At 40.5% G+C, this 24,416-nt stretch overlaps 1 protein-coding gene across 1 annotated transcript in view; it reads left to right on the top strand.

Annotated features, from left to right (window-relative positions):
* The first annotated feature begins 5,479 nt into the window (after positions 1-5,479).
* Positions 5,480-24,416, top strand: part of GLI2 (GLI family zinc finger 2) — a 266,185-nt gene continuing 247,248 nt past the window's right edge. The window contains exon 1 of the mRNA XM_030580490.1: positions 5,480-5,752. The gene's annotated coding sequence lies outside the window, so the exon portion shown is untranslated. The remainder of the gene's footprint in view (positions 5,753-24,416) is intronic.

The following is a 24,416-nucleotide window of genomic DNA, read 5'->3' as shown; positions in this document are numbered from 1 at the left end:
TAAATATTTCAATTTTAGGTCATAATATTGTAAATTATAAATTGCTCAATCCCAAGGATGGTGAGCTGGGTTTGGGAATTGATCAGGGCCTCAATAGTCTACAAAATACAACCAGTTTTCCCTCTGATCTCTGAGGTTAGTGCAAAATCTATTCCCTAATTTTCCCTGGTGAAATTTAAAAATGGATGCCAAATTCCAACAGGTCTAATTAATTTCATATTTGAAAGCAGGGGTTTGCTCCAGCTGCCTTGCCCATCTGCTGATTGCCTGGTGTTGCCTTATACACCTGTTTATCAAATCATTTACCACCCACATGTACTAGTTTGCATATCTCAGACCCCCATCCCCGCCCCACTCCACCAAATGTCCGGAGAAGTCCTTTGAGCCAGTTATTTTAAAAACATTTACTTTGAAAGAGTGAAGAGCCAGGAGGAACACTAGCAATCTGGAATATGCACACCCATTGGCACGCTGCTCCTTTCCCATTCCCAATCACTCCCCAGGTAGACAAGTCATTTATCCCCAGTGTGATCACTAACTCAAGAGGGTACAGTTAGAGGGATGGATTTCATGACTGTGAAAACCTGCTGATTGGCATAAGAAAAATTGTTCAAAAATAATTTAGCATTGTATGCCCACCTATATCAATGCCCTCATTTCTGAAATGCCAGGTATTTCTCTAGCTCTGTGTAAACTAGGATGTGTAATTTTCATACTTCTAAACTTGAACTATAGATAGCATGGTAGAGAGACCCAAATCAGAACCTCTAATCTTAAACCCTTTACATTTTGGGGTGTAGGAGCTTTGGATTCAGATTTCTATATCAGAATCTGCCCATACAACTTTGGTTCTGGGTCACAGCCAGAATGGAAGAGGGCCTATTTTCTAGTTCAGATATGGGAGGATCTTAAAAGAACAGCTAGAGGTGTTTAACACTGCCTTATTCTAACCCAATTAGGGCCTCAGTTAAGCAAAGCACTTAAGCATGTGCTTAAAGTTAAGCACACACTTAAATGCTTTGCTGAATTGGGGGCCATGCCTCTAACTCAATTCTAAACTAAATACAAACATTGTCTCCTTGTTCATGTTGGGTAGATACCACATGCCAGTGGAATACTTTATAGATATTATCACTTTCCTGTCCTGTGAGTATTGTAGTTGCAGAAAAAGGAAATGGCAAGAATGGATCCTTCAGGTAGAAGACAAAAGAATATCTTAAGGAAACTAGTGTTGAAATGACACTTTCTGATAGCTGACATGTCTGTACTTGGTGGGGAATAGTGAGGGAACATGTAAAGGTTTACACAAGCTGCGACACACACAGAGATGGTTCCTGCCCCAGACAGCGTACAATCTAAAACAAGAGACAGCTGGTGGAGACAGACAGGAGGACAAGGAAACAATGAGACAATATTGGTCAGCATGCTAGGCAGTGGTATTATAAATGTTGTTTACTTATAGCTATGCCTTCCCTTTGGCTAGCAGGGTTATTGTTTTTAAATAAAAAACAACTTGTGTATTTTGTGCCAAAAATCTCCCCTATCCTCCCAACCAACTCCTTTTGGCTATGATGTGCTTTGTTGTTAATTTGTTAAGCATCATAGGTGTATGTGATGTTGTATAGGCATGAGGCTACATTCAGTCCAGTGCAACTTTACTGACCTCAATAGAGTTGTGCTTGTTTACCCCAAGACTGAGTTTGGCCTATAGTCCCTGCTGCATGGAACTAAATCACACATAACATGGTAGAGCGAAATGAGAGAGTTTCAAGGTACTATGTATGTCCTAGTGATAATTCTAAAATAATTTTTAAATCTTCATCCCAAAAGAGAACTACATTTGAATACAAGGTTCTGATCCTCCAATTGACTGGGTGCATGCAAACTCTGTTGCAAGCCTAAGGCCTAAATCTGTCACGGAACTGCAGTCTGTAGCTTTGGAGTCAGAGCAGAATACTTAACTGTGAATTTGCTGGTAACAGCTACAAAAGTGTATTCACTGTTTTCCTTTTGGGATTTTGAAATGACCTGCTGGGTTTATCATGAGGATGGTCCTTCTGGTGGGAAAATTTTTAGAGAAAAATTCTAAAGAACCAAATCAAAGATAAATTTCCATAGGTTTTTTTCAAGCATCCTATAGATAGATACAGACTTCTGAGTACTCAGCTAGACAGAATCGCTTAATCTTTTGGGATTCAACCATCACCAGTAACCTCTTCACAAATGGGAAACGTTTCCTGTGTAATCTTGACACAGAGGGCCACTCTTTTCCAATGAAATTGCATATATGCATCTGTGAGCTGAATATTGTGCCATATTACTAAAATACTGATCAGGATCAATCCCTCGTCCTTTCTTTCTCTTTCTTTCTGTCTTAAAAATGTGCCCATCCAAAACTCTGGGCACATGTACACTTATAAATATACAATAATAATGGAGGACCAATGTCTCACAAAGTGATCCCATACCAGATCCTACTCAACCTTCTGTCCAATCATCCCTCCCTGTATCTCTCCACCTCCACCCCATCATTCCTCCACAGTAGGAAAACCCTAGGAGAACAAGTGGATCTTGTGATATGATCTGAATATTAACAAATTCTTTTTTTAGAGAATCAAACTGGTAAATGCATTCCAGGGTAAGGACCCCCCTTTTGAAACTAATGCAGAGAAGAGGCAATCTTTGTTCCTGCCAGAACTGACTCTGCCCCTATGGAAACCAAAAACTCAGTCTGAATCAAGTGACCTTTAGTGCTAAGTGCAATTAAAACTTCTGACTGTGTAAAATGATATCTCCAGTTGGAGGCAAAGTTGAGGGTTGGTCAAACTGTCTATTGCCCAGAATTGGTCTGCTAACTTTGACTTCATGAATGTGATAGTAGAAGAAAAGGACCTCTTTCTTTCTTCCTGCACTGGCATGGCATAAGATTTAAAATACTTGGGCACAAATGAGTTGACTCAGCCTGAGATTTTCACTACTGGCACTCTAGCTGTCTCCCCAGCACTTCCCTCCACTTCATCTTTCTCAGGTCATCAGTATTCCAAGGTGTCCCATTAAGACAAAGCTGGAAGAGGGTGCTTAGGAGCCACACTTAGTACTAACCATGTACAAAAGATTGCTGTAAGAATGTCCTGCTAGGCCATTGAAAGAGTGGTCCAAGGGCTGGGCAGTCCTTCTCAGGATCATCTGAATGAAATAAATGGCACAAGGAATGCCCTTAAACAGTAGTCTTTTACTGCCATCCAAAGGTTAAGACCAAAACTTTTAAACTCGAGTGCTTACAGTTGAGGCACCCAGATAAGTAGCCTGATTTTTAGAGGTTCTTAAAATTGTGAAGCAGATCCGGCAGTCTAGCTGGACTGCATGCAACACAAGTCAGGAGGGAGAAGGGTTTGCCAAGCTGGCATAAAGCTCAGTCTTTGCACTCTTCTACACCTGGAGATGCTGTGTGCAGAGCTAATCCACTGGCATAAGAGCAGCCCAAGGGACTGAAACTGCAGCTGAGGATTGGTATAGCATAGTGACATGCCCCGTTTATTCTGGTCATGTCCTTATACTAGTAGCAAAGGAGGGAATGGAGCAAGACCCTTTACAGCACTGGATATAATCCTTTCAGGGTCAGACACCAACACTCTGACCAGATTCTGTGTGGTGCCACACACTGCATCTGGCTATGGGGGTTTTATAAACCTGTAATAAACCCCATAGCCAAAGAAATCAAAACACAGACAAAGCTTATTGCTGTAGGCAGCCCAGATTGGTGAGATCATAAATTAAAACTGCTGCATTTCTCACTGATATTAATATATATGAAACAGATCAATACACACTAAAGCTATTTTGTCCCCCGTCCCCATTAGAGTCTCACTTTAAAAACATATGGGGATTAAAAGAAATAACATGCTTAAAGGGAAAGGTTAGTTAATAAGATTTAGGGAAAATCTTCAATTAATATTTTGTCCTATTATAGATGGTTCTGAAATCTACATATGTTTGCAGACAATTAGGGGCAAATTGTACATTGACAATTTACACCTGCTGAGACTTTACCTCTTAGGGCTTGATCCAACTTCCAGTGAAGTTGGTGGGTGTTTTTCTGTGGACATCACTAGCAGTTGGATTGGACCCCTACACAGTATGAAAACAGAACAGCAGAGAATCCATTGACTGTGTTTTGCTGCGTGGACTTGAAACTCTTCTATTCCACCACTTCCCTAACTTGCGTGGTTATTGATTGTAAAATATTGTCCATTAAAAATGTCTGTTACAAGAAATTGGATGTATCCTTGTTCTTTTAAAAAATAAAGCATTTTAGGGCCTGATCCAAAACCCAGTAAAGTCAGTTAGCATCTTTCTACTGCCTTTAATGGGCTATGGATCGGGCCTTTAGAGCATGTGGCGATCCCATCTAGATGAGCTTTAATATTGTGTTTGCCTGCTATTGTATTTGAAACAAAGCAATGAGCTGCATAAAGGGGGGCGGGGGGAACAACCCACACAGCCTTTAAGAGTTTGGAGCATTTCTGAGATAACATTTTATTCACGTAGCTGCAGTATTTTTCCATCTACCATAGACTTAAAGCCAGCTGTATTCCACCTCTGTTCCCGCAGAAGATACCAGTGGGTTGTTTTTACAGCACAGTTAGGAGTCTCAAAAGTAATGCAAACTTTAGGTTTAGCTTGTTAACTGAGTTCCAAATACTCCAAGTTAAAAATAAAAGTTATTGGAAAGCCAGAGCCCACTTAGCCATCAGTCTAACTGCAGCCTGCCACTAGCCAATGAATCCAAGATGCTTAGAAGTGACTTCACACAAACACAAACCTTCTTTGCCAAAGAAATTAGGGGTGTTTTGTTTGTTTTGTTTCAGATTATTTCCATCTGGCTGAAAAAACTACCAGTGAGTGACTGTGAGAGGGAATTCAAACTAGATAAATTGTGCCAGCTATGTTAACTGATTGCCAAGAACGGACATGGAGCTACTGAAACCAGGTATGCATGGACTCATTCTTACCCTGCCGCTGGGCCTGGGAGGAGGAAATCAACCTGCCCAGCGCTAGGGAATCTGACAGGTTTCTTGCAGGGAATCCTAGCTACTTTTTCTCTTCTGCTGTGCTTTCTCTACTCCAGTATGTGAGAAAGGCCCAGCCCATCTGGAGCAGCAAATGGTGCAATTCACTGGGGGAGAAAAGGGGGGGGGATTAGAGTGAAAACAGATCCGGCACTGGATTTTGACTATGGAGATCATCTGACTTGAGTTAACAAACCCAATTCAATTTAAGAGAGTGGGAGAGAAAAGTTTTTTCCCCTCCCCCTTCTTTTTTTAAACTTTCTTCTTGTGTCGGGGCTTGGAAGACAAAAGCTCCTCTCTCCTCCCCCCCTACAGTCCTCCTAAACTTCAGTGTGTGTGTGTGTGTGTGTCGGTGTCTTAGGCTGGGATGATGGATGGCAGAAGTGCAGAAACACGCCAGCAGCAGCAGAGGCTTCCGACACTTTTTTAAACTCTCTCCCCTCCAAACTATCCTCAATGAGACTCCTCGGAGGAAGAAGGGAAAAGAGCCAAGCTGAAGCCGGGATTTGTGGTGGTGGCGGCGGCCGCAGCAGCAGCAGCAGCTTTTAAAAAAGGCACCAAAGGGAAGGACGTCTGGAAAGTCCCTCCCACGCCCCCCCAACTTTATGATGGGGGGCTGACTGAGCAGCCCTGCTCCGAAGCAGCTGCTGGCACGCTGAAAACTTCCTGGGTTCTCTCTTTGGGTAAAGTTGATTTTTGATGATTATCCCTTTCTCTTTGGGGTGCCTGTGTTTTGAGAGGGAGAGTGAGGAGGGGGCTGGGAAGTGGGGAAGAAATTTCCCTAAACTGCGCCGGATCATGCTTCCCTAGCACAGGGGTAGAGTCCCCTGCTGCCCAGTGTTCGGCGCTGCACTTTGCCAGCAGGTAAGTGGCACGGGCTCTCTCCGGCTCTGGTTACCGTGCGGTGGAGGGGAGCTTTATCTCAGCAACTTTGGGCAGCGGGTTTTTGGGCTGTTGTGCTTGGCTCACTTTCCTGCTTGTTTCCATCTCCGAGCTGGGGCGGACTGAGCACGAGGGTGCGGGATCCCGATCGCACCCGGAGCGGAGCCTGAAACTGAGCAGAGTCGTGGTCGTGTTGCGCGGTGTTAATTACACCCCTGCCTGGCCAGACTGGATCCCCGGGGTCGCCTATTGCTGATTCCGCGCGAGATCCTGGCAGTTCCCTGGTGTTTCCCGACCCCTCATCTCCAGCCCGCCGAGGTGTAGATTGCTGGGGGAGACCTTTGCTGCGGGAGGCTCCTTCCTTCCCCCCCACCTCCCTTCGCAAAGGTGCTTAGATGGAGCCTGGGGGGAGGGGGAGTGCAGTCCGCTGCTTCCCTGTCCTCCGTCCGTGGATGGAATTGTTGCATGCATCTTACTGTGGGGTGCCCCCACTTCTCTTTTGGGGGTGCAGGGCTGCTGGGACAGTGATTTCTACTGGGTGTAGTGGGGACCGGTGCTTGAGTGACAGTCACTTCCCTGCAACTTCTGCCCAGGGCTGCACCCAGGCAGTGCCGAGACCTACTTGTTTCCCGGCGGAAGGTAGCTTTGCTCTCCAAAGTGATCAGTGATTTTACTACTGTATTTTTAGTTGCCCCCCACCCGTCTCTTTCTCCCTCTCCGCCCTCCCCCCGGGAGAAGCAATCTTTCAACAAGTATATTTGCCGAGGAATTTCAAAAATCCACTGCTGCAACTTGATCCCTGTGTGATGAGGAGCGGCTTGGGGAGAGCTGGACTCCAATCCTATTAAGGATTTAGAGAGCAGAGAGTTTCCCCCTGGGTTCAGTGGCTTTAAAACAATCGAGGGGATCGGCTCATCTAGATGCCTTTTCTGCCTCAAGTAATTGCTGTCATTTCCTAGGAAACCTGATTTTTTTTTTTTTGCCCAGGAGATTAGGATGATTTTTCAATAAATAAAATAAGATACTGTACAGAGTTTGCCTGCAATAGACGCTGTGACTTTCACTCTCACCATGAGGTGTGTGTGTCCAGCCATGGACAGAGTGCCAGCCCAGTTAAAGGATTTTCCAGTTGTACACATACTACTTGATCACAAACTTGGAAAGTGGGATTATTCAAAAAGTTTTGTGGGCCAAGATTAAGTATCTATCCCACAACTCTTTTACAGAAGTCAAAGCTCTATTTTATCTACTGTGTGTATATATTCATGTATGTATACACGTAACATTGCAAAATTTGAAAATGTACTTGTACAGCCCACGCCTGCCCAATCTACTAAACCATCTTTTATCACATTGTTGATGGGGAAAAAATAAAATGTTAGTGAACAATGGAAAAAAATACTAGCCCTAGGCTTGTGATAAAGTACATTTTTAAAGGCTATTATATGTGTATATTTCTTTGCATATGAGTGAGTGTGCACATGTGTGTATATGTATATGGGTGCGTGTGTGTATATATAACCAGTTATATATAACTGAACACAGTCTTAACTATGGAGTTACTACCACATCTTTGTGTGTGTGTGTGTATGTCTAATCTGTTTAGATTTCCCTATATTTGATACAATTAAGCATACACCCTTCTTTACAACAAACATTGAAACAAACATTTTTACTGGGTTATGATGACGTTTATAGAGTTTAATGACTATAGACAAACGGAGCAGTTGTAAAAAATTTTTGCAATTGGGGCTCTTGGGATGTACAAGAATTTGAAAGTAAACGTAAACGTTTCACGAGCATGCTGCATAAAATAGCATTTAAACAAATATTGTATTGGCATGCACTGTGGAGCTAGTGCCAAGAAAGTAAAGTAAATAAACCATGAAATCCAAAATATACAGATGTGGAATAGACTGATTTGTTATAAGACTTACTGATTTGATCTGTTTGTTCTAACTACCTTACATTTTTTTAAAAAGATTTTTTTTAGGTTACTAAAACTAATTTGTATAACTTTGCTAGGGGAAAAGCAGAGAATTCTGCCTACATTTTACATTTACCTGGGAAAGGAAACCCTGATAAATTATCATTTACACTACTTGATTGCTTGAAATGCATGGTTATTATTGTATATAGCATGTACCTTTGTTGAATTGGTTTGATTCAGTTTTTCTGAGCTGTATATATGGTAATTTGCATTTGGGCTGGAATTCCAGGAAATTTTGAAACCTGTCAAACTTTAATTTTACTAAAAAATCGCATATTGCATGTACTTAAAAATCTGACACATTTTTAAAACATGAAGTAAACTCAACAGGATTTTTTTTAGTGCAATTAGGTTTTTGAAACTTGTCATACTTTGATCAGATGACCTACCCAGAATACCAGAAAGTGCACAATTTAGTAAAGTTGAACTATTATTCTATGGATCCCTGTCTATCCAACCTTGTCTTGTATGTTTGTAAAAGAGCTAATCTTTAAAGAAAGGTGAGGTAAGATTCACTTGATCTTGAATGTTGTTATTATTTAAGTATGTGACTTTGAAGTGCCCAGAAATGCAACTGCTATTCTTCAAAAAATCCAACAGATTTTGTGGACTGTTTCCAACTTCCTTTCAATGTCTCTTTTTTTCAGTGTGTCAAAGGGGATGTATACAGATGGAAAAATATTATTTGTATTTGTATTAGCTCATTAATATGAGAAAAAATAGAGAATCGGGTCCAAATTTTCTCTGATAAACTGGAGTTGAAGTTACTTCATGTATAAATGAAAACAAAACTTGACCCTACCTCTCTAGTACATAACCTAGATTTTCATGTCACCTTAAATTTAAAAACAAAAGGAAAGAAAAAACAAAAATGGGTAGTGTTGTTTCTTTCACTGTGAAATTATATAAATGACCACGTTTTTAGATGAGATTTGAAAAGCAATTGAAATGTTTACGGTAAAAAACTGGTATTGTTTTGCTGTTTTCCTTATTCTGGTTACCTTAAACCTGAACCAGGTCTTTTCCTTACAGTGCCTTGCTAATGTCACCAGACAGAAAGACCTACTTACTGTCTGATGGTTTTGGAGTTATGTCTGGGAGACTATCAGTGATTTAAAGATGATTAATTTTTTTCCTGATCCTGATATTTTACTTGGTGTTTTTAAAGCACCTTTCAAACACTTGATTTATTGTTTTGGTACAAGGTAGCACATCAAAATAACAACACCAGGATGATTCTTAATTCTTAACTTTAAAGTAGAAACCCAGTTGACAGCCTCCTTCTATTTTTGGTGGCCTACTGTAAGCCAGTTGTTTGTACTGCAATCTGAAAGATACACAAATACACCATGCTTTTTGTACTCTGAGAAGTGCTCTGTTCACAAGTTTCCAAGTGCGGATTAGTGAAGATAGTGAATTCAGTAAACAGTCACCAAAATCTATATTCATTTGTGCAGCAAACACCTATCCATTGCTTCTCCACAAAGAGGCCACTTAATAATCTGGTGGAGGAGTCTGTGAGTCAGTGAGTTTTTAAAAGAGGCTACTTTGGAACATTAGATGTGACTACAGCATCAAACTAATTAGTTGCCACTCCAAACCGTAGCTTCCAGGGCTTCACAGAAATTTGATATTTGCACTTCCCACTCACAGTTTAGGCAGCTCATTCAATAGCCTGCATTTCTACAGTTGGAGAAGATTGCAAAGCATTGGTTGAAAACTGCACAGCTGCTTTATATACCTTTGTAAGTATTTTAAAGAATTGTAGCAAACATTGGCCAGTATTCAATATCCTACAGCTACTTCTGCTACATTCCCAATACCACCTAAAAATAGATATTCAGTAATTATGAGGGATAATACAACAAAATAAAACCAGCATGAATGATTTCCAGTACAAGAAAATGTGTTGGGTAGCAAGCAGTTATCACACACATACATAAAAGTGTGTGTGTAATATCAAATAAGAGAGACATAGCATTAGATCATGTAAACAGCTGATCAGGAACAGTTAACTGAAATCCACTGAGAAATCATATGTCTGATCTTCCATACTAAGCATGACGTGGGAGGGATAAATTATTTAGGCTGCTATTTGTTTGTGTCCACTAGTTTTGGGTGTGCAGTTTGAGACATCTAGGGCCTGATTTTCAGAAGTTCTACGCAGCAAGAACTTCAGTAGAGTTTATGGTTGCTCATCCCCACTGAAAATTGGGCCCTAGATGTTCTCAAACTGGACACTCAAAATCAGTGGGCATTTTTGAAAATAGAGGCCTTAGTGTCTTGTTCAAAGCCTGATGGTAATCAGTGGGAGCCTTGTCCTGTTGATAAATTTGTTCACATCTCAAATCTTTTTGAGACTGTCACCTTTAAGAAGATTCTAAATATCCAGAAAGAATGAAATTAGAATTTAGGTTCCAGAATTTATTATTATTATATTATTTCTTCTACCTTCTAAGCATTTATTCTCATTCGAAAGGAGTTTAACAGCTTCATCCTGACTCCAGGCTTTTCTTTTTGTATCTGCAGGAGAGAAAAAGTTTAATTTTGTGAAATTGCAGGAGTAGGCTTTAAGCTGTCTTTGACATTTTGGTTTAACTTGAATAGGTTAATGTGTGTGTGGTTTTTTTTTGTTTTTTTTGTTTTAAGAAAACAAGTTGGTGGGAAGTGTGTTTTAACTGTGAGTACCCGATTTCAGCCATTAGCATAAGAAAAAAAGTTTTAGTGCATTTACTATTGTATTGAATGAAGAGTTCCAACAGTCAGGGAAAAGAAAGTGAAAGGCTGTAAAGAAATGATGGTCTATTCAGATTATTCAGCAGCCCAAAGCTCTGGTCATCTGCCTCTGAAATCTGTGATCGGGATATCACTTTTATCTTCCTGTGCCTTTCTCTTGCCTTTTTCACACGTTCACTTTTGTCAAGGTTTATTGATCACGTTTTCTTCTCTGCAAATCTGTGGAAAATTTAATGAACCAAAAACAACAGTGAAATAAAAGGAACTTTTTATTCATTAGCGCTAGATTGATTTTTTTTCTTTAGCCTGTACCCCCTTGCCTCCCATGTGTGTGATTGTGTAACTGTAGTATTTACAGTAGATACAGTTGAAATGACTGCATTAGTAATTCTGTTCCAGGGAAAAGTTTGTTTAATGTGTGTGACCTAATACTAAGTCTAATTCTTTACACCTCTCTCTCTCTCTCTCTCTCTCTCTCTCTCTCTCTTTTGTTGTTATTGTTACTTTTCTTGAGTTTCAGATTCTTGACTATATTGCTTATAGAGTTAAATATGATAGTGTGTATTCTGGAAAGTATTTACCTTTGCTAGAATGAAACCTGTTTGCTATCTGGTAATTAAACCAAAATTTAAATGATTGCAGATTACTAGTAGTTATTTACAACCCTGATTGTTTTGGTGCCATGATCTTTGTTCATTACACATCTGCTTTACTACTGTGCTGCCCTAGAGCCCTTTGTGATGCAAATGTTTTTGTTAACTTACAAATAGTTTCAGTATCTAGACCATCTCAGGTGACATAGTTAAAGTTCTTCTTTTCTCCCAGCTGCAATGAAAAAGCTCCAATTAAATGTGGCTTCCAGTATAATTAAGTTTTGCTGACATTTTCCATGCAGCAATTTACCTTTATGGAATCTGTTGAACTATGGCTCTTTTTTGATCCTGTCATTGGGGGCGAGGGGGAAATTTAGCAATGCACTTTTTAACATTCATTTTGTTTCTACAGCTTGTAAGTGTAGGAAAATAAATGAAAATGGAGGTGCACGTCTCTTAGAGAGATTTCTTTGCTATCTATTGAGACCGTTACTATTGCTTATTAGTCTGAATGAAATACTAAAGTGCAAAACCTAAAAGGAGGAAAATTATAATGTTCTGCAGAATGATCCAAAACATTTCAGTAATATTGCTGTAAGTTGTCATGCTTTGGACCATTACAGCAGTACTGTGTGTAAGTGATGGGTTAACAGCTGGTGTAGGGCAAATTTCCCTAGATATACCATAATTGTATTATAAATTTTGAGATATCTGTGGTTGCACGTGTTTCATACACTTCAATGATTGTATTCGTTATAGGAATACACTTCTGTGGTTTATGCTTCCACCTGGTCTATTCAAAGGATTTTCTACCCTGCAGGGTGAATTCCATTGAATAACACTGGGTTCCTACTTAGAAAAAGTAAAAACACTCCTTTCTTCCATGAAAGGTGAATTTTAAGGCTCCAAGACTGCGCTACTTGCAAATAAACAATGTGAACCCAGCAAAGCCTTTGCAAGTAACATGCCTTTACCTTACTGCTGTGCATCTAACTAACACCTGTATGAATTCAGAGCTCTGTTCAGTTGGGAGCTGCAGTATGTTACCGATTACTCCAATTCCTTTAATGTTGGCAGGACAATTTCCATTTTAAGAATGCTGTGAATAGCTCAGCTGAACAAATAGTTTTTTGGGGGGGGGTTGGGTGGTGGGGAGAGGACGTTCCCAATATGATGCTGTAACATTGTACCTTTGTACTTGATTATCACCATCACAGTTTTGAATGCTCATTTACTGAGGGTTAAATACAACTTTATTTTTACTCCCAGCTTATAGAGCAAGGAAGTTAAATTATATTGTGAGTGGGTGACCTGAAAGTTATCTATCAATTCCAGTTTTATTAGATATCTAATGATTTTCAGTAGTTTGATGCAGTTATTACTATTAACTGAAAAACCCTTTAAATAGCCAATCACTTTTTTTCAACTTCAAGAAAAGAAGTATCTTTAGCTAAAATTAGAGTTTATTCTCTCCCCCCCAATTGATCTGTAGGGTCCTATTAGAGCACCCTTTTATCAGCCCTTCTTAAAAGAAAGATCTCTTGATTACTGTGGTGTTAAAAGAGCATCAGTTCCAAAGACCAAGATAGGTCCTTTTCAGAGCAATCCTTAGCAATGCCTCTTTGTGTGGTGGACAATGCAATAAGTCAGACAGGACTTTTTGAGCCACATCTATAAGGAACTGTAAGGGCCACTGAAGTACACTTGTGTTAAGTTGAATTGATTGAAATTTAATGGCTGTTAGTGGCTATGAATGGTAATGATTTTCTAGTATCTTTATCATGCTTGACATTAATAACTGGAGAGTGTGTATGTGTGAAGCCAGTGTGTTATTCATTTTTAAAGATGCTTTCTCCCACTCCTCTTTCCCATAATTTAGTTGTTTTGATGCTTTAAAAAAATCTCAGGCCTCAAAGAGCATGTACATCTTGCCAACATAATTTTGTGCTCATGATTTTTATTTTTTCCAATTCTGACATAAATCAGACTACAATATAACGAGCGTGATGAATTTGTTTTACATGCCCTCATGAATTAATGTTATGCAAATAGAAGCTTTACAGGTACTGTGATTTACTTAATAATTGCAAGTTCTAATATTTAAGCACATTCATTATGTTTGAGTTTTAAAAAAGTACATATTTTAAAATGTGAAATGTGAGATTTGTGTGCATTTGCTGTGTAAGCACATCTTGAGGGCTAAGAAAGAATCAATCATCGTTTGCTTTGGGCATCTTTTTCCTCTAGATGGTACAGAGATATTTCAAACAGAATAATCAAATATTTGTGTACATGCGGGAGAAGGGTATTGGTGAGGAAATGAGGCTTTAAAGTCTATGAAGTAGTAGAAAACTGCAAAAACCAAGTCAATTCAGCCTTTTTTTTTTTTTTAGGTCTGCACAATGGGTTTTACTATGCAAAGTAGTCTTTATTTCATTCCTAAATCTGCGCTGAGAATCATTCTGGGGGATTGCAGTCTCTAACCGTACATTCAGACAATCTGAAGAATTGGTGAGAGCTATAGGCATTCTGGGTCAAAGGTGAATGTGAATGTGATCGCAGGGTTTTCAGTCTTTGATATCATTTTTAGAATGCTTCCTAAAGGCTAAGGACAAGGGAGAAGAAGTCTGACACACAAATATATCTTGAATCTCTGAAGATAAGAATAGATTTTGACTTTATTTCTCAAAAAATTGAGGTCACTCTGGACTGATGACAGACTGAAAGGCCATCAGTCAATTTTTTTCAAATAAACAGACATGAGGAACTTCTGTTTGATACATTGTGTGCGTACAGGTACTGACAGTATGTTTAGATTTTGAAGTTTGTGGTCCAGGTGTCAAGGTTTAGAGTAAATGTCTGGTCTTAGTTGCCCAGGTAGTCTGAATCCCATTGAATTAACAAATTCAAAAGTAAGCTTTTCTGAACAGTATTCAACCATACTGCGTATTTGTCTGTGGATCCTGGAGCTTTTAGTCATGTGACTAGATCCTGAGCAGGATCTGGCTTTCAGCCATTGTTCCCAGGCAAATCCATAGGAGTATTGACAGGACAGCAGGATTTCACCTGATGTGTAGTAGTCTGAAGGACTGTTTATGCAGTTGTGTGTCTCTTTTTAATATATGGGAAAAATTAACCCTGGTTCTCCACTCAAAATAGGAAGTACGTGTTACATGGGATTTGTAAAGTGCCCTTTGCAGAGGGGTGAATTCCCTCCATGTGCACAGTGGTCAAGCTAATCATATTGTTTTGGGAACCACAGCTTTGTTATTTCCTAACTAGAGCTGATTGAAGAAATTTTGGCAGAACCATATTATGTTAAAATATGCGGTTCCACTTCCATCAAAATCAAAATGCTTCATGAATTCAGGTTGAGATTGACAGAATTTGTTTTTGGAAAAAAAATGGTTGAAAAAGTCCCAAGGAGTTTAAAAAATGTAACTGAATTAAATTTTTAGCCATATTGTTCTGAAGTGACTTTTTCATTTTGCAATTAAAAAATGAGAATCAAAATGAAATGTTTTGATAGAAGAAATATGCATTTCTCCCCCCTTTCATGGGAAATTTCAAAATTTTTGTTTTCTGCTCTGGTTTGGAATATAACCAAATCTCAAAATCCTTCATGACACAGAACTTCTGTTCTCCTCACAGCTCTATTCCTGAATATTTCTGTATTCTGAGCATTAACATTGCATAAAGTTGAACACGTGAAGTATTTAGCTAAATCAGGGCCATAATCATAAGCATAGTTTGACTTGTATATTTGGGGGGGGGCAGCTCCCATCAGGCCAATGAGGCTGTGGGGTGGGGAGAGGGGCAAATTCTACATTTGTCTGAGGCTTGCAGTTTGGGGGGGCAATGCCCTCAACCTACATCCATGGCTATAATGAATGTATTAGTCTTTCATTTCCTTGTGTGTGCAAGGTTTTTTAAGAAAAGAAAGTGGAGAGAACCTTTGTACACATCTTGGTTCCACTGTCTCAAGGACTCCCTTAAGGCACCTCTTTGTTCCTTAGAATATATTCTGATTGCGTCTTCTAGTCAAAGCAAAATTCTTGACACTTGTACATTTACTCCTAGAGCTGTGACGGTGCCAGTCGAGTATTGGAATATGTGATGACATCATTCTGCTAAATTCAGTGCCGCCAATAGTGGGACCAGAATTCCCACTTTTAGACTAGTGGATATTATGTGGTGGTAGGAGGGGTGGGGGTGAGACTGATTCCTGGAGGATTTGGCAGCTTGTAGAAGGAGGATTCTAATGAAAGGAGGGAACATTAGCAGTCAGGAGGGACTTGTGCAGTAATAATAAAATAGGAGCATGCCACTCAAGATTAGTTACCTGTACCTCTCTCTTTTCAGATGATACATGGAGAAGCACAGAAGGTTGTATGGCTTTTCCAACCGGCATCCCTTTCCTCTGGTCTCTCTCAGACTTATGTGCTTAGGATGTAAATATGTAGAGCATATGAAATCTGCGTTGTATGCATAGTCTGATGATCGCATGCTCCAAAAATCACTTTAAGGGAGGGACAACTGCCAGGGGACAGGATAAAATGGATCTAGTGGCCAAAGCCAATGTGGCTTCCTCTTTTTCTTGTTCTCATATGTACACCCTTCCAGACTGAATGAACTTGCCAGCATCACACAGGCCTGCCCTCCATCCATTGAAGGCAGGCTTAACTTCAGTTCTGTGTGGTTCACTATGTATGGATCTTTTGAATGAGACCTTAAGAATCACAGTCCTGTGTGAATATGAAACGTCCAAGATGCTTTTTGTGAAAGCAGGAGTTTATCCCGGTTGTCTTAATCATTAGTTCCCCTCTCCTACCTAATGTGGTGTTGTGTGTGATTGGCTGCCACTCTAGAGATGACTGCAGTTTAGTGGCCCTGTAATGAATACAGGGCTCTTTTTTCTCTTGTTATATGTTAGATGCTAAGATGCAGGCTGTGTTTCCTGTTAGCGAAACAGCATACCTTCTGGGTGTACTAAATCACCCATCCCTAAGAACAGTTGTGTAACTTACTGTGTAGGCTGGACTGCTGAACCATTGATGCCGAGGTTCAAACAAAGTGCAGTGCTGCAGGTGCTGTTTTATAGGCTGGTTGCTTTAAAATGTCACACCTTTCTGTCTCTACTATTTCACTAGCTAATATGAGCTAATGGAATTTAGGCATCATATGTTCCTCCCTCTTTCCCTGGAGGTTACATGTTTCTAGGCACCCTTGAGCATGAGTTTTAAGGTCACCAGTGGCATTTTTAGGTTACAAAACTGCAGAGTGCCCTGTCTTTGAGCCAGGTAATGAAATGACTAATTAGTTCTTATATAACTGTGGTTATCTTATCTTTTTCTCTCACTTGGTTCAGTTCTGAAATAGCATGAAGCCTGGTAGGGGAAAATGTTTGAGAATTATTTCGTTTGAAACTTAGAGATAGCTATGCTCTTGGGTCTCCAGATGAGAAGTGCTTTGCACTTACAGTTCGTTTCACTTGTGGTTCTCAAAGCATCAGTCATAATATGTTCTCAAAGTTAAAAATATCACTAATATCAGTATTTGTATAAAATTGTTATAATAATGGTTCAAAACACTTCAACATACAATGGTAGTATTATGGTTTAGGTTGGGTTATTAATGGAGGATAAGAGCAAAGATCTCTTTAGTGTAAATATACACCTCTACCCTGATATAACATGACCCGATATAACACAAATTCTGATATAATGCAGTAAAGCAGTGCTCCTGGGGGGGCGGGGCTGCGCGCTCTGGTGGATCAAAGCAAGTTCGATATAACGTGGTTTCACCTATAACACGGTAAGATTTTTTGGCTCCTGAGGACAGCGTTATATTGAGGTAGAGGTGTATATATCTGTGTAAAGGTAGACTGCAATTAAACTGTCCCTTTAAACCTTCAGAACTATACACACTGGACAATGCAGATCTCTGGGTGTATCAAAGCTACATTAATCTATTTTAGTTTTCACTTTTCTCAGGTGTTGCTGGCATCTGCTTGTGACAGATGCTTTGTGATAAAGCGGTCAGGTCAGCGTGCCTTTGGAGATACCAACACTCCATGTTGGTACTTGCAGAGTGCTGTATCCAAGTATTCTTAATTGTCTTATTAAGTAGGGAATTAAGCTCTGCACTTTGACTGTTTTGGTGCCAGTGGCTCTTATTGCAGGCTTTGGCATGGCACCATTCTTCTTCTTCTACTTTTTTTTTTAAGATCCAATGTTGTTTTAATTATGTGGAAATTGAGTTGGAGCATAAAATCTGATGAGAACAATGACTAATTTGGTATACGGTATGTAAACTAAGATTTTATGTCCTTCCCTTCAGAATATTATGTGGGGTTTTCAGTTCTAGTGCTTGTGATGATTTAAGAAATAAAAAGCAGAAATCCTTACTGTTGCCAGACCACAGGCTCCTTAGTGCCAGACTTAGAGACGAGCTTCACATGTTGTACATTTTAAAAGAGTACCATGTGTTATTCTTTGGCTAGCTCAGCCCCCACCCCCAGCTATATAATCTCTTCCCCAGCCAATCTAACAGATTAGCTTTAATTAAATAAACGTTTCTCTTACCCTGCTTCCGTGCTGTCGTGGGACAGTGGCCGTAATTGCAGTATTCTATACCTATCTCCTGATGTGAAGCCATCTGCCCAGTTAAAGGTCTAAACTCACAGAAGAGATTGGAACCTGCCCTAATGTAATGGTGTCTCTTCTGCTTTAAATCATTGCTTGATATTGCTATTTAGTCCTATGTTGTGCATTAGGATCAAAAGCTCACAAGTGGCTAAACATATGTTTAGAACTTTTTCTCAGGGGATGTAACATGTTTCAGTTTATAACTGGGTTAGTTGCAATCCATGAGTCTAAAATGGAGACTCTTTGTCATTGGAATAGTTTTGTTTCTGGAATTATGTTTTTACTTCTTCTTTTCTACTCTCTCTGAACATTTTTTCCCCACCCAATGTTCAAGAAAGGAATAAGACAGACCACGGTGGCTAGGCTTGGGCACAGTGCAGGAAGAATACTGGCATCTTGAGAAAACGCCTAGTTATTGTCCATAAGGCTAACCTGGTTATTGTGAAGCCACAAAAAATAAACAAATTAATCTGGAACAGTTGGGTCTTTCCTGACATGAGAGCTGTTCCAAGGGGGTATAGCTTAAAAAAATTATTTGAAACAACCTCCTTTCCATCTTGTACAACTTGCACTAAGGCACAGCTTCTCACTGTAAACCAGGCTTCATTAGGCATTATAGACCAAAGGTCATATTCTGGCCCCTGCCCTGCCTCTATATGGTATTCTGGCAGCGTATGGGAACTGCAATAGCCCAAGGGAGAATTCTCTCCCCACAGGAGCTGTGTATGACTGGTCCACTGCCCCCTTTATGGCCTATGGTTTGGGGGGTGTGTGTGCCAGGCACAGGAGGAGGGTGTGTGTGACAGAGTTCACTCATCAGAATGGTGCCTCCTGCTGGCCATCTAGGGGATTAGCTCTCTCAGCCAGCACACCCTCTCCTGGTGGTGCCTCTCCCACTGTCTTCTCCGTCTGCAGCCCTGTCTCAACCCAGGAACTGCAGCGTCCTTTTCATGACTCTGCCTCCCAGCTGTGTCACCATCTGTGTTTTCCCCCTTCCGAGCGGAAAGTATCTGTCCAAATAGTCCATACACTTCCCCAGTGGCAAGTGTGTGTATGGGGGGAACCCGGACCCAAACACTACTCCATGTCCCGACCCAGGGACCCTGTCAATAGCAGCCTCCTGTTGCCTCTCCTTAACTTCTCCACCAGAGCTGCTTCAATTCTCTGGGCCACTTCCCCATGGCTCCAACACTTTCTTCTCCCGGCCTCCAGCCAGCATGTTCTACCAGCCAGCCAGGAGATCCCACTTGCTCCCCCGGTCCCTGCCAGCAACTGCTCTGTCCAAGGTGCTGCCTCCCTGCAGTCCGCTAGGAACACAGTGCTCTCTCCTTGGGCGCCTGCAGCAACTAACTCTGCTCTGCCCTGCATCCCCTTTTAGGAAGCCCTCTGGGCCCTGATTGGCTGCTCTGTACAACCTCTCTACATGCACAGCCTCCCTAGGCTGTTTATAACTCCTTCCTTTACAGTGCGGGATGAACTCCCCATCACAAGGTGGTCATAGTGACCTATCACTGTGGATGTTCTGGATTGCTGAGGAAGCCATTGGTAGCCTTGGGAGGCTACCATAAGTTAGAGCAGCCTTCATAGACTAACTCATGCTAGAGGGCTGTTCCAGTCCATGGCACAGGCAGAATCCAGGTGGTGTAAAGGTGGCTTAAAGTGCTGTTAGGCTTGTGATGGCCACAAGGAAAGTACTTCATCTTTGTTGGTCAAGATTATTTTCATGTCCCATCAGTGGGCAGGGTACCAGCTATTCTTAATGGAAACTACTGTAGATGTCTCTCAAGAAAAGATTGCTTGTAATTGATATATATACTCAGTCTTCCTTTTTCAGAATGATGAGAAAATTGTGGCGGACAACTGTGAGTGAATATGGACTTCTCAGACTTCCTTGATTTTAGTCAGTGAGGTTTTAGGCTCAGGTTTGTCCCCAGAAAATGTGCTGTTAGTGTTGATTGAGTATCAGTTTCTGCAATGAATGAGAATAATGATTCTTTTAATGCTGTCGTCTGCCTTTGATATCCTAGATCATGGAGTATTGTGAGATGTCTGCTGTCCCTAGCAGAAGTGGCTCTGCCTCTTTCTTTGAGATGTCCCAGAGGACTTCCCTAAACTGCTGTCTATCCCAAGAACTCTTTTATGGTGAAATGCCACAGAGTACTACTGTTTTCTCACCACTGCTGTACAATGTATGGATCAGGTCCCTAGAAGGGTTATAACGACATGAGTTCAGTATAGTAATGATACCTAGCTCTGAATCGCTAACGTGCCTGGTTCACTGGAATGGATGACCCAAGAGCTGCACATGGTTGGGGCTTGCAGGATGGCAAGCTAGCTTAGACTCAACTGGAAACTTCTCGTATTATATTTGTTTGCCCAGTCAAGGGAGCATGGCTGCTGTTTGTAACACAGGTTCATAATTTAGGGGTCTTCTTAGATACTTGGCTACTCAAGTAGGAGCTGTGGCCAAGAACTCTTTTTTCTGTCATTGTCTGTATGGCTGTTTCTTTCTAATGTGCACGTTGCTACAATTATTTATTCATGCCTTTTGGCTAGGCTGCACTTCTGTGTTCTACATGGAACTTCCAGGAGCTGATTCTAGTGCAGAATGTTGGTGACCACTTACCAGCAGTGTATCATACAGAGACATAGACTAGTGGTCTTCAGTCTGTACTGGCTGCCTACAAACTTCCGGGTGTAGTTTAAGGTATTGATTTTTAATCCAGAAGTCTCTAAATGATTTGGAAATTAAGTACCGAAGATGCATCCCCCTTCCTGTATGATTCCACCACCTTTGTGCTCAGTGGAGATAGCTGAGCTGGATATCCCTGGTTTATAAATGAGTGGCCTTTGATAGCTTATTTGCCATGAAGGTTCTTAGAATTCACTTTCCCCTGCCCTCCCTTGATCTGACAGAGCCAAGGTTTGTTCAGATGGGTCCTCTATGAAGCTCATATTTTCTTTTGGGTGTCTTGAGGAACATAGATGTGTGATGGCTCTGGTTGTTGATGGTGAATGGTGATCATTATGCTGACAAGTATTACTGTGGTATTGTATCGGAAGTTCAATAGGTGTTTTTATTCTTTCGTATGTTTTTTCCTGTCAAGTACTAAAAAGAAAACAAATGGAAGGGTGAAGGATGTGAATATTTGGTTGATTTGAGATTTAAGTCACCTACCTAGATTAAGTTTACGTACCCAGAGTTACCTTGCAACTTCAGAATGTGTTCTGTGGAAGCAATATGTAGCAGGATTTCATACAGGATATTGTAATCATTTATATCACATGAGTATTCCAGACCTCCCTTCTGCCATAGGCCAGACAAGTATTGAATTAGCATTTGGATTTTTTCTGTTAATTTTGTAGATCCATGAGTGAATCAGCATTGATACAGCAGGGCAAAGACCAAGATTTGCGATATGTCATTTTATAGATACAACTGAAATGATATAAATGCTTAGATGGTTTCATTTTTCTCTTTTACTTAAAAATTTGGAATGCTTTTTAAAAATACTTTTAACAAAAAAAAGGAAACTATTGAAGTTCTGAAGTTCTTTCATGGCTAACTGGAAAATAGTGTTTGTGCTCCTATTGGAAGTCAACGATGATAACTTATATTCTGATGCCATTATCATGATCAAGCCCAGTAAATTACTGCCGTATTCCTTCACTCACTATACTTTAAGAATTCATAAATTTGGAGCTACCTATATAAACCTCAGCTTCTGTGAATTTACATTCAAAATATGCAATGACTGTATGCAGCTGGCATTCCTATCCTGCTCCTAGCACAGCACGCACGGATGCTGGCAAGGGTCCAAACTTACTTTCCTCCTGGGGATTGTCTTTCTGTAAATTTAAATGACAGAGAACACAAACTATCTGCCAGATCTTGCTCCTTTCTTGGCTGTTTCTTGAGTTGCTCCTGTGGGTCCCATTCTATCCTTCTGCCTACTTCATTTTGCTTCAGAGACACAAGCTGGAGCTAATGGGATCCATTTGGTTTGATCACCAGCATGAGCCAGCAGAACATCTCTGTGCAGAAGCCTAGAACTTGACTGGGTTTGGTAACCATATGCTTACCATAATTTTCAAGGACTTCTACTTTGCTGTCCTCCATTCAAACATTGGACGCTGTAATAATTAATAACCTTAACATCCATTTAATCTTCTCCTTAATACAAGACTATACCTTCAATGGCCAATCAGAAATAAGTTTATCTAGCTGGTTCCTATTGGACTGGTTTCTACATCACTGTAACCAGCTGTTTTAAATGGTTTTAGATGGAGAATGCATAATGGAAGTTAATATTAGAAATAAATAATGTGTTTCACTTTTTTTTAAATGGGTATTGGGGAAAACAGCTGTTCTCTTTGGAAATCCTGTGGGTGGGAAAGTGTAAAAAGTTCACATACTGTTGAGGAGGTGGTGATGATGTGCAGTATGTAGTATCTGAAGATGTACTGAGAGACTAGATGACCTGATGAGAGTAATGAGATAATACACTCTTCATCTGTATGTCACTGGTTTGAGACCAATCTCAGAGATCGAAAACTGTTGTCATTTGATGGCTGATTAGTGGCTTCAGTGTAGTCTCCAGTAGAGTGTGGTGTTCAAACACCATCACAACTAACACTAATCATGAACTGTATTATTGGCAGTGAATCTCGATAGAGATAGCTGAAAGGGAATGGAGACTGAACTGCCTCTCAGCCGTGTCTGAGAAGCTGAATTGGGCAAGCTTGCATGGCTGCCTCCCATGCACCTGTCTCTCTTCTGTGGCAAGACAGAGGACTTTGAAATCCCTGAGCAATAATATTCCGCAAGTACTGCATGCACACAGCAAATAATTGTTTAAATTGTGGTTTTACATAATACAATAGGACTTTTTATATGCGTGGAAAGGACAGCAATGGCTTTATAAAGAACTACATGTTGGAGAAATGACATCTGTTTACATTGGGTGCTGTACTTTCTGTGACCATCAAGGGGTACTTTAAAGGTGAAGTAGTTGGCTTAATATACAGTAGTAACACTAGGTATTGTGTAGATAGAATCCTGGCTTCGATCTCTTCCACGATACGTCAGTGGAATTCTTAGGTGAGAGAGGCAGAATTTAAAAATTCTCAGCAATGGCATCTGCTAGACAATTGGAAGGCCTGGTAAAGGAATTCTGAAGTGAGCTTTGTCATAAACAGATAGCTAAGGGTTAATGTCTCTTTCACCTGAAGCACCTGACCAGAGGACCAATCAGGAAACCGGATTTTTTCAACTCCGGGTGGAGGGAAGTTTGTGTCTGAGTCTTTGTTTTCTGTCTGCCTGCTTTCTCTGAGCTTTGGAGAAATATTTCTGTTTTCTAATCTTCTGTTTTCAAGTTGTAAGGACAAAGAGATCAAATAGTGAGTTATATGATTTCTTTTCTTTGGTATTTACATGTCTATAGTTGCTGGAGTGCTTTGAATTGTATTTTTTTTTGAATAAGGCTGTTTATTCATATTTCTTTTAAGCAATTGACCCTGTATTTGTCACCTTAATACAGAGAGACCATTTGTATGTATTTTCTTTCTTTTTATATAAAGCTTTCTTTTAAGACCTGTTAGAGCTTTCTTTAGTGGGGAACTTCAGGGAATTGGGTCTGCAGCTCACCAGGGAATTGGTGGGAGGAAGAAGTCAGGGGGAAGTCTGATTTTGCATTCCCTCTGGGTGAAGAGGAAAGTGCTTTTGTTTCCAGGATTGAAATTACAGAGGGTGGACTCCTTCTGCTTAGATTCACGGAGGTTGCTTCTGTGTATCTCTCCAGGAGCACCTGGAGGGGGGAAGGGAAAAAGGATTATTTCCCTTTGTTGTGAGACTCAAGGGATTTGGGTCTTGGGGTCCCCAGGGAAGGTTTTTCAGGGGGACCAGAGTGCCCCAAAACACTCTAATTTTTTGGGTGGTGGCAGCAAGTACCAGGTCCAAGCTGGTAACTAAGCTTGGAGGTTTTCATGCTAACCCCCATATTTTGGACGCTAAGGTCCAAATCTGGGACTAGAGTTATGACAAGCTTGCTTTAGTTTTCCAGGACAGAGGGATAGAGACAGAGTGGCCTGTGACCTGGGAGCAGTATAATGGGACAAAATAGATCCTTTATTAAGACATGGTTTTCCTAACACAAGGGGATCTACAGAGATTATGAGCATGGGCCAAACATTTCAAAATCGGATTCAAATTGGAAAAAAAATCCACACTTGGATGTTTAGGGAAAAACAATTGGAAATAATGAGGAGAAATCAGGGAAACAGTAAATCTGGAAGTGCTCCATGGCTGAGAATGGTGAGGACACAAGTTCAGTGCTCTATGACCAATGAAGTCTTGGGCTGCATGTCCCGAGGCATCACCTTGTATATCAATGAGGTAAGAGATCCTCTCTACACAGCATTAGTTATCACAGCAGGAATATTACATTCAGTTCTGCCTCACCCCATTACAAGAAAGAGATTGACAAATGGGGAAGAGATC

Source organism: Gopherus evgoodei, chromosome 11 (assembly GCF_007399415.2).
Source record: "Gopherus evgoodei ecotype Sinaloan lineage chromosome 11, rGopEvg1_v1.p, whole genome shotgun sequence".
Taxonomy (NCBI): Eukaryota; Metazoa; Chordata; order Testudines; family Testudinidae; genus Gopherus; species Gopherus evgoodei.
This window is presented reverse-complemented; position numbering and strand designations above follow the sequence as displayed.